We start from the raw sequence: 14,844 nt of genomic DNA on the forward strand, positions 1-14,844 counted from the left end.
TTGCAGGGTCAATGACTTGGGGATGCTTGTGCATTTGGTGGTGGTTTGCCATTACTTCTTGGGAAGTCTTGGCTTTAGTATAGTGATACATACACATGTGAAGACTCGAAGGATTAGCATTTGACAGCTGGCCGGTTAGCTCAGTTGGTTAGAGCGTGGTGCTAATAACGCCAAGGTCGCGGGTTCGATCCCCGTACGGGCCAAGAAGTTTTGTTCTGTTTTTCCCTTACCCCACCTCCATACCCGCTGTACATGGAAGTTTTCTGCCACAGCCAGTTAACTTTCCAATCGCAAACGTTGACGGATTCACTTTTTAAAACTTCACTCCTTCACACCAAGGTTTGGAAGGGCATTCCAGGGGCTTGGGCTGCGGGAGAGTTCCCCGGCGGCTGCCGCGTCAACCCTTCCGTGGGAGCGCGTTGTTGGAGGTGGGTGGGAGAATGGGGGGAAGAGGATCCCAGTAAAGTGGAGCGTGTGTAGGGCGGCGCCACAAGCGGGACGTGGGTTACAAGTCTGTCCTTTGCTGTCCTTGCCTAGCCCAAAGCCCCAAAATACGGAATCTTAAGAGGGAAGTGTTTTCGGGGCATGGAGAACTATGAAAGGCTCGGGACAAAATGTCTTACCGCGGTTGTGTAGTCGTGGCCGAGTGGTTAAGGCGATGGACTAGAAATCCATTGGGGTCTCCCCGCGCAGGTTCGAATCCTGCCGACTACGAAAGCTTTTTCTTCTCCATCTTGCATTCACATCCCTTCCCTCCAAGATCAGAGAGTGAGGCTGATTGATCCGGTTGGCCCCCCCCCGGCTCGGAATCAGAGTCCCAAGCGTGCTCATCTGGGTAGGATTAAGGTGTTTGATTTACTTATTTCAATACTGGGGAGAGCTCACAGGTGGATGTTTGACGCCAAACTCAGAGATTTGTCAAAATTACTTTCAGAAAAATTGAAGTTGTGACCAGGTTCCTGGAGGTGTAGTCGTGTACCACCCCTCCAGAAAGACGTGTCACGGCTTTGGCGCCGTGGCTTAGTTGGTTAAAGCGCCTGTCTAGTAAACAGGAGATCCTGGGTTCGAATCCCAGCGGTGCCTTAGTTCAACCTCGGGAGAGAATGTCTTTTCGTTTTGTTGTTGAATCTCTATATACTAAAGAACTCATCAATACCTTTTATACTGGAGGATGCAAGGGTTCCAGTTCTGTGCTCAGAGCACCGAGGTTTCCTGCTGAGATGAGCTCCCAGTTCCATGAGACTGCTCCAAAGCTTGTGCCGCGACCTGGGTGGGAACCCTGAGCAGGCCTGCACCTTGCTTTACTCAGCTGATGCCACACTCTACTGGTGCTGGTGGGCTAGCCCTGGCAGTCCCAACGACTTGGCATCTTCCCCCACTCCAGGACGTCCCTTAGAACCTGAGTCAATTTGTTTTGTTTGGTTTTTCATTATAGTTCTTTTGGTTTGGGGCCTCAGAATTATATATGTATATATATATTAAATAATTATTCCTATTTTTAAAAAATTGAGGGGACGGGGTGTGTATTCTATGTGCAGTTTCCGTGCCAGGCCCTTCACATATAGTTATCTTCATTTGTCTTCACAAGCTGGCAGTCAGGGTTAAGAATTAGCAGGAGATATGCCTGGCATGGCGACATCTGGTTTCCTGCAAGAGGGTGCAGAAGAGCTGGGACCCTGTGGACAGGATGAGAGTAGAAGTGAGCACAATGTGGGTGGGGTCTACTGAAAGCCTGGTGTGGCAGGGCAGGGTACATTTCTGAATCCAGGCTGGTGAGAGTAGAAGTAAATGCTGCAGAGAAGCAGGCAAGAAGCAGGATCCATGGGCCGTTGGCGGGGCCTAAACTTCCTTGGAAGATAGGCAGAAAGGTCTAGACACCATCCTTTGGCCCAGGAACCACTGCAAGATGTCTGAGCACAAGTGTTTGCTTAAAGGAACTGCTAAATCAAAGTGACAGGTCAGTAAGTGACGCAGCACCACCTAGACCAGATTTGTGCCAAGCACTGGCCTGCACGCTGTACATAACCAAATGAATAAGGCACAAACCCTTTTCTCAAAGGACTCATAGAAAGGCAGACACAGTCACAACACAGTGCACCAAGGGCAGGGACAGGGTGCTGTGAGAACATGGAGAAGTGGTATCTCATTGGGCCTGAGAGTGGAGAATGATCAGGGGAGGCTTTCTGGAGGAGGTGAGCTAAACTTTAAAGATCATGTGGAAATTTGCTGTATGTTCTGTTAAACAACTACGTACTCTATAACAACTGTTGTTCTAGGCCCTGGGAACACGGGAGCGAACAATAAACACAACAAAAATGTTTTAAAATTAAATTATGTAATATGCTAGATACATAAATGCTATATAGAGAGTATGGGGTGGGGGTGAGTGGGAACTTCAGAAAAAGATGTTGGTTATAGAAATGTCAAAGGCTTGCACCAGGGCGGCTGTAGGAGAGATGGAAAGGAATGGATGAATTACAGACACGTTTAGTATAAAAAACACAATAGGACTCAGTATGTGACAGGTTATGAAGTCCAAAGAAGAGGGAGAAGAAATTCAGGATGTTGCCAGGGTTCCATTTTAGGGAAATGCTGAGGGGGAGGAGTTACTACCTTCTCAAATTCACCAAGAATATCTTTTCACCCTTTCCCACACAATCCCTTTCAAACAACTGTGACTGCCCAAAGTTATACCTTAGAACTCAATTTTCCCTCTAAAGCTTTGACTCCTGTTAAAATGTAAAATACTAGCACCAAAGTTGAAACAACATTAGTTGTTTACACCTTAGTTCTTGGATTCTAAAAGTGGGGTCCATAGATATTGCATGGATTTTCCTAGAAAAAGGGACCACAGCTTTCATCATGTTTTATAAGGGATTTAGGCTTCCACCTCTGTGCAGATGAAGTGCATGAGACCAGATAAGAGAGAGGTAGCTAGAAACTTAAGGGAAAGCTGGCTGGAGACAGGAAATGGAAAAGGGTAGAGGGACGGAGATGTCAGAAAACCGACCTGAGCACTTTTCACCTACCTGAAAGTCTAGAGGCTCTGACAGGAAAGGATAGGGTGTTCTCTGCTGCCCTCCCCTGCTGTCTGACTAGGGACACCTGGGAAAGAAAAAGCAAAGCGCCGGACCCTTCATTGAAGCCCCCTTCACCAAAGTATCTGCGGGTAGGGAATTAAGAAGGGACTGGCCCCACAAATCACAGGACTGGGCTGTGGAACAAGATGGTTCAGCCCAGAAATGCTACCAGGAGGTGGAGTGCAGGGGCAGAACAGAACCCCACAGGGAAGATTCCAGAGCAGGAACCGAGCTGAGGGAAGACAGAACACGGTGGCTGGCAGCTGACCCCACTAGGTCCTGCCAGCACTCTTGGCAGCTTCCAGGTGGGAGCATGGCGAATGTATTAAAAGCTTAGAAGCTCACGCAGTTTGGAAAGCCGACCCCCCGCCCCACCTCGCCAGCCACTCATTTCAATGACACGTCCTCCATGGGTCTTCTTGGCCCCAGGAATTATTCCCTCGCCGGGGCACTACCACGCGGTCTGGGGAGACCGTGGACTATCGAAGTGCCGGTCTCTCCAAAAGGATGAACAGGTGCAAGGACAGGAAGAGGGGCTGGTGTTCACAGATTTCAGGACTCGTTAATTGTCCCCAACCAGGCAACTGCATCGCGTGTCTTCAAAGCTCTGCGCCAGGGACCGGGTTTGAGGGCCGCTGGCTGAGCCAGGAAGAGTCCAGACCCCAGATTACGGAATGGCCCCAAGACAGTGACCTTAGGGAGAGGGAACACGGGTGCTTCAGGCAGTCCTGGAGGGCTGCTTGTGGGGAGAGGCCGAAACCACTCCTTTCCACTTCCCAGACGTTACTTCCTGGGAGGAGTCGAAGCTCGCGACTCGCGAGCGGATATAGATTCTTGCTCTGGAGTAGTTCGCGTCGGGGCAGGTGGTCCCTGAGTGCACGCCAAGACCAGGCCATCATGAATCATGGCCCTAGGACTTCACAAAGCCTGTAACGACCTCTAAAGGCGTCCATGGTCGCTTCAACACGTCGGCTCGTTGGTCTAGGGGTATGATTCTCGCTTCGGGTGCGAGAGGTCCCGGGTTCAAATCCCGGACGAGCCCGGCCTTTCTGTTTTGCGGAAATCAGAGAGGCCCCAAGCCGCTGGTTACGCGGAAAGGCACTGAGGAGGCTGCGCTGGAAGTTGATCAGAGTGAACTGCGCCCTTTCAAGAGCGCTTGCTAGGAGCTCTTTTGTTCGGAGTGGACACCTGGTGGCAGGAAGAGGCTCACAGCGTGTTTTCCTTCTCGTCGTGCCAAGAAGAGCGCAGGCATCTCCGGAGTTGGGCGAGACACCGGCTTTCTTCTCCCCTCCTTCCAGTTTGGTACCGCTCTTCGACAGCCAGAGCCTGGTTTTGGTTTGATTGATAGCCGTCAGTCGACAGCACTGGATAACAGATAGTGAAATGGGTTGGGACCTATTCAGGGGTGTCTCTGGGAGAGCCCAGGGACTGTCAGAACTCAGGTCTTTGCAGCCTTGGAGGTCGCCTGTCTTTCGGTCACTCCTGCTGGTTTTTGCCTTTCTGGGGACTCGCGCTCGGTTGTGATCTAGAAGGTGCATGGGTTTCGGTCAGCATTTCGTAGTGGACAGAAGGACCGAATACCCAGCAACCTCGCCATTAGCAAGCTGAGCTTGGTAAAGATATCAGATCAGGGATTTGGAGAAACATTTCATCAGCTCGTTCCTCGTTAGTATAGTGGTAAGTATCCCCGCCTGTCACGCGGGAGACCGGGGTTCGATTCCCCGACGGGGAGAGATGCAGTGTTTTGTTTCTTTTCTCCCCACATTTTACATCCATTAAAACCTACCTACTTAGGAAGTACCTGTCCTGAGCCCTAGGATGCAGATAAAAAGAAGAGTGGAAGAAAAAGGTGGAAGGAGAGGAATAGTGTATCCTGACTCTCAAACTCACATTCTAAATTTCAAATTTATGTTTTATTTCAGATAACTTGAATTTTAAATGTGGCTAAATTAGCCATTTTTCTCTCTACTCAAAAGGATGTTTAGCCGTTATTCTCAACTTTCTGTATGCTTATTAGATGATTTCATTGATGATCATTTAAAAAACACAGGTGGGCAAACATAAAACTGTCACCCGCGTAATCCCTCCTCCAGACAACCTCCTGCACGGTGCTCTTTCCCTGACATAAATGCGCGTTTCCAATGCCAGCTTGAGATTGAGCAAATCCAGTCCGTGTGTGTATATTCGTCTGTGTGTGTATTGGCATGGCGATACCCGAGCGCTGAGAGGAGCGTGAGTGAGGGTCCCAGAAAAGCGGTCCCTTACTCGTGTTTAAAGGATAATGCGGCTAGGGTAGGTAAACGCCTGAGAAAAAGGTTAAAGCTTGCGTTGGCCGGGAATCGAACCCGGGTCAACTGCTTGGAAGGCAGCTATGCTCACCACTATACCACCAACGCCTCGTGAAAAACTGCTTTCCGTAGTTATCTAAGAAGTAGGACAACAAGACCGTGGCTTGAGTGACGTGACTCTGGAACTGCACCAGAGCCCAGGCGAAGGACAGATACAAGCGACGCCAAAATAAAGACTTCGGTTTTCGAGGCACGCACATGTGAACGGCGCTTGGCTCCCGGCACCGCCAGTGCGCTCCAGTCACCCTGCGAGAGGCTGTGATTATACACTGTCTACAGATAAAGAAACCAAGGTCAGAGAAGCTAAATAAAGGGGTTTTCTGAGTCACTGGAAGACCGAAATTAAATCTAAAGATTTATCTACGGCTGCAGATGTGCATCGACACTGTGATAGCTTTATTAACTCCACAAATAAATCCCCCAAATGTGAAATCATTTCTGTTGAGTGGGCTCAAAGTGTCCCGAGGTCCAAGAATTGGGCTCCAAACCAAGTGAGCCTAAACACAGTTTGTCCAGAGGAGGATGGTTAATTCCTCAGTGAGCGCGGGTCTTGCCCCTGGCGACTCAAAGAATCTCTGTGACAAAAACCCTAGGGGCGGGGCCTGAGAACAAAACTCCACCCCTTATTGCTGATGATGTATCTGTTCACGGGATCCGTCAAACCGCGGCTTCGGGAAGGCCTCGTGGCGCAACGGTAGCGCGTCTGACTCCAGATCAGAAGGTTGCGTGTTCAAATCACGTCGGGGTCAAGTGCAGTTACTCCTTTTGGACAGTTGTGCAGAGCGATTTTTTGGGGAAACAGAAAAAAGAACTTCGTATTATTAAAAAAAATACAAACCTGAGTGTTTCTGTGATTTTTTTCCCTAAAGTATCTTACTTTTCTCCCAAAATAAAAATTTTGAAACTTTTATTTTCACCTTAACTGTTTCCGTCAAACCAATCAATTAAAATTGTAATATCTTTAATCTCACAGATATTTTAGGTATCCTGACACAGAAATTGTTCGTAAACAATCACCAGCTCTTGTTCAGAAAATGTATTTTGGAGCAATAAATGTTCTTTATTGGAAAAATTGCAGCAATAATGAGTAATTTTAAAGTAATACTGGTAAATTATAATCCTTCTCCACTGTTTTAATTTTTGGCTATTTAACTTCTACTTGCCAGTGGTGTCCATAATCTTGTACTCCATTATTTTCACTTATAATTGTAATAGGAAATATGATTCTACAGTCTTTATAATTATAATTTTAATGACCATCTGAATTTGAGAATAACGCTGTTACAGTTCTTCTACAGTTAGACATATTGGTTGTCTGGTTATCTGTACATTTTTTCTTATTATTTAAAATGTCACCATAAGTAAGATTGCATGTGTGTATTTATTTATTTATTTTTGCCTCCACTGAGTATGGTCTATGACATAGATTCTAAAAAGTCCAGTTCTGGGGTTCAAGGCTCTGCTTAGCTGTACAGTTAACTGTACTGCTGTCCAAAAGGCTGTTGCTTTTCCAACTTGATCTTTTTTTTATTATTTTGTTTTCTCTCTCTTTTAAAAAACCAATTATGTTTCCATTATTGTATTTTTATATTCAGAATTTCAGTCCAAAAAAGTTTTTATGGTTTTAATCATCTCTCTTGACTGAACAAAAAATGCACAACCTAGAAGTTGAGAATTATGTTTTATTCAGCATATGTTCTGAGGACTTAAGCCGGGGAGGCAGCCTCTTGGATAGTTCTTTTTTTGTTTGTTTTTGGGTTTTATATATATATAGTATATATATATTTAATTGAAGTATAGTCAGTTTACAAGGTTGTGTCAATTTCTGGTGTACAGCACAATGCTTCAGTCATATGAGAACTACATATATTTGTTTTCATATTCTTTTTCACCGTAAGTTCCTACAAGATATTGAATATAGTTCCCTATGCTATACAGTATGAACTTGTTTATCTATTTTATACATATTAGTTCTTATCTGCAAATCTCGAACTTCCAATTTATCCCTTCCCAGCCACTTCCCCCCCTGTAACTGTAAGTTTGTTTTCCATGTCTATGAGTCTGTTTCTGTTTTGTAAATAAGTTCGTTTGTCTTTTTTTTTTTTTTTTTATGATTCCCCGTGTATGTGATATCATATGGCATTTTTCTTTCTATTTCTGGCTTACTTCACTTAGAATGAACTTGTATCTTTTTGAATTAAGTTTCCCTCTGGATATATGCCCAGGAGTGGGATTGCTGGAACATATGGTAAGTCTATTTTTAGTTTTTTGAGGACTCTCCGTACTGTTTTCCATAACAGCTGCACCAAACTACATTCTCACCAGCGGTGTAGGAGGGTTCCCTTTTCTCCACACCCTCTCCAGCGTTTATCGTTCGTGGACTTTTTAATGATGGCCATTCTGACAGGTGTGAGGTGGTACTTCATTGTAGTTTTAATGTGCATTTCTCTGATAATTAGCGATATTGAGCATTTTTTCACGTGTCTATTGGCGACTTGTACGTCTTCATTGGAGAATTGCTTGTTTAGATCTTCTGCCCATTTTTGGATTGGGTCTTTTTTTTAATTATTATTAAGTTGTATAAGCTGTTTATATATTCTGGAAATTAAGCCTTTGTTAGTCTTATCTTTTGCAAATATATTCTCTAATTCGGTACTCTCAGCTCTGAAGAGGTAAGGGAAGAGCCAGGATGAACAGGAGTTTTGCAACAAAAATCAGGTAGCTGGAACATCAAAAGATTACTGCTTATTAAAAAAAGAGAGAGATATCTAAAGTTAATGAATTTTTCTATGTATAGGAAGATGTAAGAGTCTGGGCTCAGTGAAATCATTCCTTTGACATGCGTGTTAACCCTCTAGGGCCAGTATCCTGGCCTTTTCCATCCTGGTTCCCCTCAGGGTGAATAGTGGGGGCAGCTGCAGTGGCCGATAGCTTGATGGCCTCAACATCCTTTGTTTACTGATATGGCAGGCGATGTTCTTCATCCACATCTCCATGAAGTAGAACACAATGGTATCAAATACAAATTTTTGTATTTAATCTTTGTTAAATACAAATATTCTCCAAACTTCCCTGCAGTCACTAGAAGCCCAGAGCCATGTGCATTTTTGCTGCTTCTAGTATACTGAAAAAGAAAGAAAGAGAGAGAGAAAGAAAGGAAGGAAGGAAGGAAGAAAAAGAAATCCAAGCCTTCCACTCCACAAGCCTTGTCTCTCCCAGTGGGGAATTTCTTCCTTGACATCTCTTTCTGTAACTAACAGTGCCTTTGTTAGTGTGGTAGGCTTAGGTGGCAGGAGAGGAATTTGGGCCGTCTTGCCACCATGCACAAAGCAGACACACACCCAGGCTGAAATTTATTCCTTGCGCTCACCTGTACTCACTCCAGCCTGTCTGCCTTCTGCCAAAGTGGTCACTGTGTCACGTATGCCAAGATGGAGGCAGACAATCAACCAGCCTTTGCTGCAGAAGCCAAGTGTTTTTGATTCAAGAACTGCTGAGGACTTGGCAAAGTGACAGTCCAAGAGCTCTGGCAGCCTAAGGGGAAAGGCGGGTGAGGTTGGCAGTGGGCCCTCCTGGTGCCCATCCGAACCAGGGCACCTTAAGGAGATACAAAACGGTCGTTTTTAAAATTCTTTCCTCTAGGTTTATTAGCGGACATTAGTTCACAAAGGAAATCTTACTCTCATGCACTGAGGCTAGGTGACTTATTAATCATAATAATAGTTAACATTAAGAGGTCACTGTGAGCCAGGCACCGCGCTGAGGGCTTTAGCGACCTTATTTCATTTATTCCGACAGCACCCCCACAAAGCAGTGTAAGGATGCCCGTCTGTCTTCGAGCTGACATGCGGAAGGGTATTTCCAAGCAACACAGATGGCAAGTGGCAGGCCCAGAGGCAAACCTGTAACCCCCAAGCCCATGGCCTTTTTCCTACATCCCGCTACATGGAGCTTCCTAAAAGGCCACCCAATGATTGACTAGGCAAGGTTGGTGGCCCTGTAGAGGAAAGAATGGCTCTAAAGTATGGTTTCTGGTCCAGAGAGCTCTGGGCATGTTAAGGATGGAATATTGCTAGTCCACAGACCAAATCCAGCACACACACTTGTTTGGTGATTTATTTGACAACATTCACAACTCAGCAAATTTCACACGTGTATCTAGATTTTCTCGCTGCTGTTTAAAAATGGGAAGTTTGTCCCTATTTAGGTTTCACTTTTACAGAGTAAAAATCAAGTAGAACTGAGTGTTGCCTGGCACATTCAGCCATGTCCTCGCCCTTTGCCGCACTCCCCACCCACCACTCCCTAATACTGAAGCATGCTTAGTAGAAAAGGTCTGGATTTGCGATAGAGACAGCATAGTAAGTTCCCGCTCTGGCCCTTTTTGCTTCAAATACATAGCACTGACATATAAAGTTTAAAAATAGTGAATGAAAGGGCCATCAACCAGGCTTAGAAACAAATCATTCAGTACCACAAATGCAAAGCCAGGAACGGGTCTGTACAGGGTTCAGGGCTGCAAGCGGGCAACAATAGTGGGGTGTTAAGGTCCTACTGGGAAACAGGGACTGATTAGGCACAGGGAGCTGGAGCCAGAGCTGCAGTGACATCCCTGTATCAAAAAAAAAAAAAAGGAACTGTAAAATCTGCCAGCTCCCTGCCTGGAGCTCCAGACCCAAAAAGGCAGAAGGACTCAGATGTAGCCTCAAGGCCAGAAACAGAACCCACTTGCCCTCAGTGACTTCCTTTGAGATACTCCCAATATTGTAGCGGGGCGGGAACTCCGAAAGACCGTGGTGAGACCTGATTCTTAACTGGGTGCAAGGAGGCAAGGTAACAGCTATGGTCTAACTGTAGGTCAGGGAGGGGTGAACACAAAGCAAGAGAGAGAAAACAAAATAAGAACAAAAAGATCTCTCACCCAAGCTGACGTTACAAACCCAAATCCCAAAACATATGAAGAAATGTCATGATTAGAGCACAATCATGGGGACAAGGGCTCACTCTAGATGAAAGGAAGTTTATGGAGCCGTCTGACAAAGAACTTAAAGTAGGTGTGATTAGGATATGTAAAAAGATGAGTGAAGGAGTACTTTCACTTAAAAAAAATCAAATCATGAAACAAAAGTGGAAATTAAATAAAATCGTATGGATTGACAAATGACCAATTGGAAATCTTACATATGAGTGATAGATGTAATAATATAAGTCTATCTTACATTAGCTGGGCACACTCTGAGAGCAGACTCGCTATTTCAAAAATAGAATTCAAGACTTCACTCAAAACAGAGAACAGAGAAATTTGAAAAATATGAAAATGCAAGCCAAAAGCTGTGGAGGATTAAATTAGAAGCCCTGCTATACATCTAAAAGGAGCGTCAGAAAAAAGGCAATAGGGGAAATGATAGAGAAAGTGTATATATAGACTAATTCTTAAATTGTTATACTGAGGCTTCACCTGTGTGTCTTTTATTTCATTAAAAAAATCAGAAGCAAGTATAGCAAAACATGTTAACATTTGAATAACTGAATAATAGTTACACAAGTGCTGAAATGGTACATGAGAACCAGCCAGTGGTCGCTTCTGGTGATGGGAGTAGAAGACGAGGCAATTTGGGTTGGTAGAGAGACTTACTTTAAAAAAAAAAAAAGTTGTATTTCCCCACTCCACCTTGACAGACTGACTTTTAACTAACCCATGTAAATGTTATCATGTTCATGTATGTTTAAAAATCCATACAGCCACAGAATGGGTAAGTCTCACAAACATAATGTTAAATAAGAAAAGTCAGACATCAAAGAATATATATCATAAGGTGCCATTTGCATAAAGTTCAAAACAGGCAGAACTGCTGTATAAGTTAGAAGTTGGGATAGTGGGGACACTAGGGAAAGGGGTGACTTGAAAAGAAGGTTGGGGGGTCCTCCTGGGGTGCCAGAAGTGGTCTGTTTCTTGATCTCAGTGCTGGTTACCCAGGGGATTCAGTTTGTGAATATTTATCCAGCTGTACATTTTCTGTACGTATACTTCAGTAAAATATTTTACCATGTGTCAGAAGTGCAGTGTAGGAGCTTGTTGTCCAGTCACGTGTGGGGGGCCCTGTTTCTGCTGATCCAATTTGTGAGGATGCATACAGGGACCTGGACAGGGCCTCAGGCCTCAGTCACAGTGGCAGGGACTGTTGTGTATACCAAAGACAAACACTTGGGCTCTAATAGCCAAGAGCAAACCCCAGTGATGATGTTTGACCTGGGGATGCTCAAGGGGCATCTGGATGGAGGTAGGCAGCCAGGTCTTGACGCACCTACTTAGCTCAGCAGCACTGCCTCAGATTTACCTTAAGGAGGACAAGTGAGTGGGGAGACATGGGGTGTACTGGCTAGGCTCCTCTAACAAGTCCCTTCTGAGCCTGCTACTCCTCATTCCTGGAAGGGGTTTATTGGCTGATGATGAGAATCCATGCCTTGACATTTCTTTTGGGGGATATTCCATTATCAGAAGTAAAAGGACTGACATATGTGCCTCACAACCATCACAGCATCCCAGCCACCCTGCCTGACCTTGGAACATGATACATCCCGACCCTTCCCAGTCACATGAAAATTCAGCTCTGGGAATAGAATAGTGACCATTGCCCCTCAAAGAGCCCTCTCAAAGTTCCTTGGCCAGTAGCCAGAATCACAACATGAACTAGGAGGCAAAAAGCAAAGCAAGTGGAAAGAAGAAAAGAGTCACCCTCAGAGGAAACTGTTCCCCTGCCTCACTATAAACCTGGGAAATCCCTGCAGGTCAGTGGACGTTGAGAGAACAGAACACAGTTTTGGGTGGGACTGTTTTTGTTGCTGTGGGGGTGGATTGCTGGTACTCAGTGTGGTCCACAGAACTGGTGCCACTTCATGAATGGTTTCTTTCAGGTCTGGGATATGTGTAGAAGTTGAGAGTGAAGTATTTAAAAACTCTTACAGCATTTGTCAAATTACTTTTATAAATATTGATTGTAACAAAAAAAAGTCAGCTTGTAATTTTTATATTTTTTAGATTTCATTTTTCAAGGAATTAATTTCTACTGCATTTTTATAAATTATCAATCTGGGATAGATGGAAAATAACTGAGATGGGTTGTTCCCTACAGATCGTTTGAGAAGCATTGGGGTAAATAACAGAGATTTTGTTCACTAACTTTAGCAGGCAGCTGATAGTTGCCTAGTTGCTAGAACAGATAGGTTTTGTTTAGCTTTGTTTTATGAATAATGCAAATCTTGGTTTTATGCTGGCCCATCAAATATTCCTGAAAGGACAACTGTCTTCTGACATAATGTGCAAGTAAGAATTTAAAGACTCCAGGAGACAGAAATACCGTATGTGAGCTATCAGGCATAGCCCTCCTGTGCACTACATCCCCTAAGAGTTTCCAGAATTTTCTGTCTTCCTTCACTAGGTTATGAGGAATAAAATATACTGCAAGTGATAGGATTTTTATAAAGCTCTTCATTGGCTAGTCACTCTATGCTAAATATTTTGATAAAGGCACTGACATTGAAATGGGCTCCCTGATCTTGGGAGGTGGGGCTGGGCTGACCCTAAGTGAAAACAGTGTAAGGGGGGTGGGGGTACAGCTCAGTGGCAGAGTGTGAGCACAGCATGCATGAGGTCCTGTGTTCAATCCCCAGTACCTCTACTTAAAAAATAAATAACCCTAATTACCTCCCCCTACCCCCAACCCCAAAACAGCCAGTGCAGGTCATGCCAAAAAAAAAAAAAAAAAAGTGTACCTCCAAAAGCAAAATGTTTTTTCGTAGATGGCAGCAGGGTGGCCATGATTATCAAATCTCTGAAGATACTTCATGATGCACAGATCTCTGACTTTTTAAACTAATCATGGGCTCCCCAGCATGAAATTGTAAGCAACTGTAGCACACACCTATTTCTACCACCACAACCCCTTGCTGCTATAACTGTAGCGGCTGGAACTGATACTCACTTGGCCAGACTCTTTTGCAGTATGCATGTGACACACACAGTTCTAGCCAAGGAAAAATTGGGAACTTTTTGAAAGGCTTCTACTTTTCCTGATAAAAGAGACAGAGACAATTGGCAGCCGTCTTGCAGTCATAAGAGAAATGTTAAGAGAATCACAGAGAGGCTAAGCCAGACCTCTGAAATTGTTCAGGTCCTGAGCCAACTACTACTTTCTGATTTCTTGTTATGTAAGAGGAAACAGGTGTCAATTTTTTATGCCATTGTTAAATGAGTTTTCTGTTACTTAGAGGCAAAAGCATTGTAAACTGATCTAGAAATCCATTAAGACTTATTTCATTTACATTTGGTTGAATCATATGAAGTTGATATTTTTGGTAGGTTAAAATGATTGACTATCAGTAGTTTTGCATCATTTAAGGTAAATAACTAAGAACCTTGTAGGGCTGTGGATGTGTGTCAGTTAGTATGCTTTTGACAGCAATTAACATAACTCTTGACTATGCATTAGGGAAGGAGACCTATTGGCTCATGTAAGGAATTGGCTGAAATAGGCATCTGGAGGCTCAACATTGTCATCAAGTTCCTGGGTTCTTTCCAGACCTCTCTTTCGCCATCTGCAGTATCAGCTTCATTCTCAGGGTGTCCCCTTCAGAAGCACCACCACCAACAACAATGCAGGCTGTTTGCTTCTTTGTCCAGTTCTAGAAGAGAAAAGCAGTTTCTGTCCAGCATTCTGAGCAAGAATCCTAAAATTCCTAGTAACTGGCCCACTTAGGTTACATGCTTATCCCTGAACCAGTGACCATGATCCCAGAATAAAAGGTGTTGACTGGTGTCAATCAGTCAGGGTCCACTCCTGAGCCTGGGATGGGGTCAGCTTCCCTGTCAGACCCACAAAACTCTAGTTGCTTTCAGGAAGTGGGAATCGCTGGGAGTATGGATGCTGCCTAGATAACCACAATGTCCAATACAACAGGTCTCCATCCAATTAGGGATTTGGGGTTGGCAGCAACAGATACCAACAACACAGAATGGGGAGACTGGTGGTTCCCTAAAGCCAAGTTAGGGTGTTATTATTAGAAGAAAGAGGAAGGGTGCTGGCCAGGCTGCACTAGTTATTTCATAGAAGGTCCCCAAATGTATTTATTTAACCCAACAATGAAATTTGGCTTCGGAAAGAGCAAAAAAGTGTGGCAAGGAAAAAAGTGAAAGTAGGTCCAAACAATTCGATCTTGGTCAGCGAGCCCGCAGAGAAAGGTCCTCTGGTGGAAAATTCCTACTCTGATTGTGAGTGAAACACTTTATAGAACAAAATAGTAATGACACAAGAATACACATGCAAACGGACGAACAATGTAACAGAATAGAGAACTCAAAAATAGATTCAAGTAAAAAATAAAAATAAATAAGTAAGTAATTAAATAAATAATAAAAT

At 44.3% G+C, this 14,844-nt stretch overlaps 7 non-coding genes across 7 annotated transcripts; 6 read left to right on the forward strand and 1 right to left on the reverse strand.

The window, feature by feature from the left end:
• Positions 1-129: 129 nt before the first annotated feature.
• Positions 130-203, forward strand: TRNAI-AAU (transfer RNA isoleucine (anticodon AAU)). The gene has a single exon. It is a non-coding gene; the product is annotated as a tRNA-Ile (tRNA).
• A 429-nt stretch (positions 204-632) lies between these two features.
• Positions 633-714, forward strand: TRNAS-AGA (transfer RNA serine (anticodon AGA)). Its single transcript has one exon. It is a non-coding gene; the product is annotated as a tRNA-Ser (tRNA).
• Positions 715-1,009: 295 nt separating this feature from the next.
• On the forward strand, positions 1,010-1,083 carry TRNAT-AGU (transfer RNA threonine (anticodon AGU)). The gene has a single exon. It is a non-coding gene; the product is annotated as a tRNA-Thr (tRNA).
• A 2,967-nt stretch (positions 1,084-4,050) lies between these two features.
• TRNAP-CGG (transfer RNA proline (anticodon CGG)) lies at positions 4,051-4,122 on the forward strand. The gene has a single exon. It is a non-coding gene; the product is annotated as a tRNA-Pro (tRNA).
• A 618-nt stretch (positions 4,123-4,740) lies between these two features.
• On the forward strand, positions 4,741-4,812 carry TRNAD-GUC (transfer RNA aspartic acid (anticodon GUC)). The gene has a single exon. It is a non-coding gene; the product is annotated as a tRNA-Asp (tRNA).
• A 592-nt stretch (positions 4,813-5,404) lies between these two features.
• Positions 5,405-5,476, reverse strand: TRNAG-UCC (transfer RNA glycine (anticodon UCC)). The gene has a single exon. It is a non-coding gene; the product is annotated as a tRNA-Gly (tRNA).
• A 629-nt stretch (positions 5,477-6,105) lies between these two features.
• Positions 6,106-6,177, forward strand: TRNAW-CCA (transfer RNA tryptophan (anticodon CCA)). Its single transcript has one exon. It is a non-coding gene; the product is annotated as a tRNA-Trp (tRNA).
• Positions 6,178-14,844: the final 8,667 nt, after the last annotated feature.

The sequence above is a fragment of the Camelus bactrianus genome, chromosome 16, assembly GCF_048773025.1.
Source record: "Camelus bactrianus isolate YW-2024 breed Bactrian camel chromosome 16, ASM4877302v1, whole genome shotgun sequence".
NCBI classification, from domain to species: Eukaryota; Metazoa; Chordata; class Mammalia; order Artiodactyla; family Camelidae; genus Camelus; species Camelus bactrianus.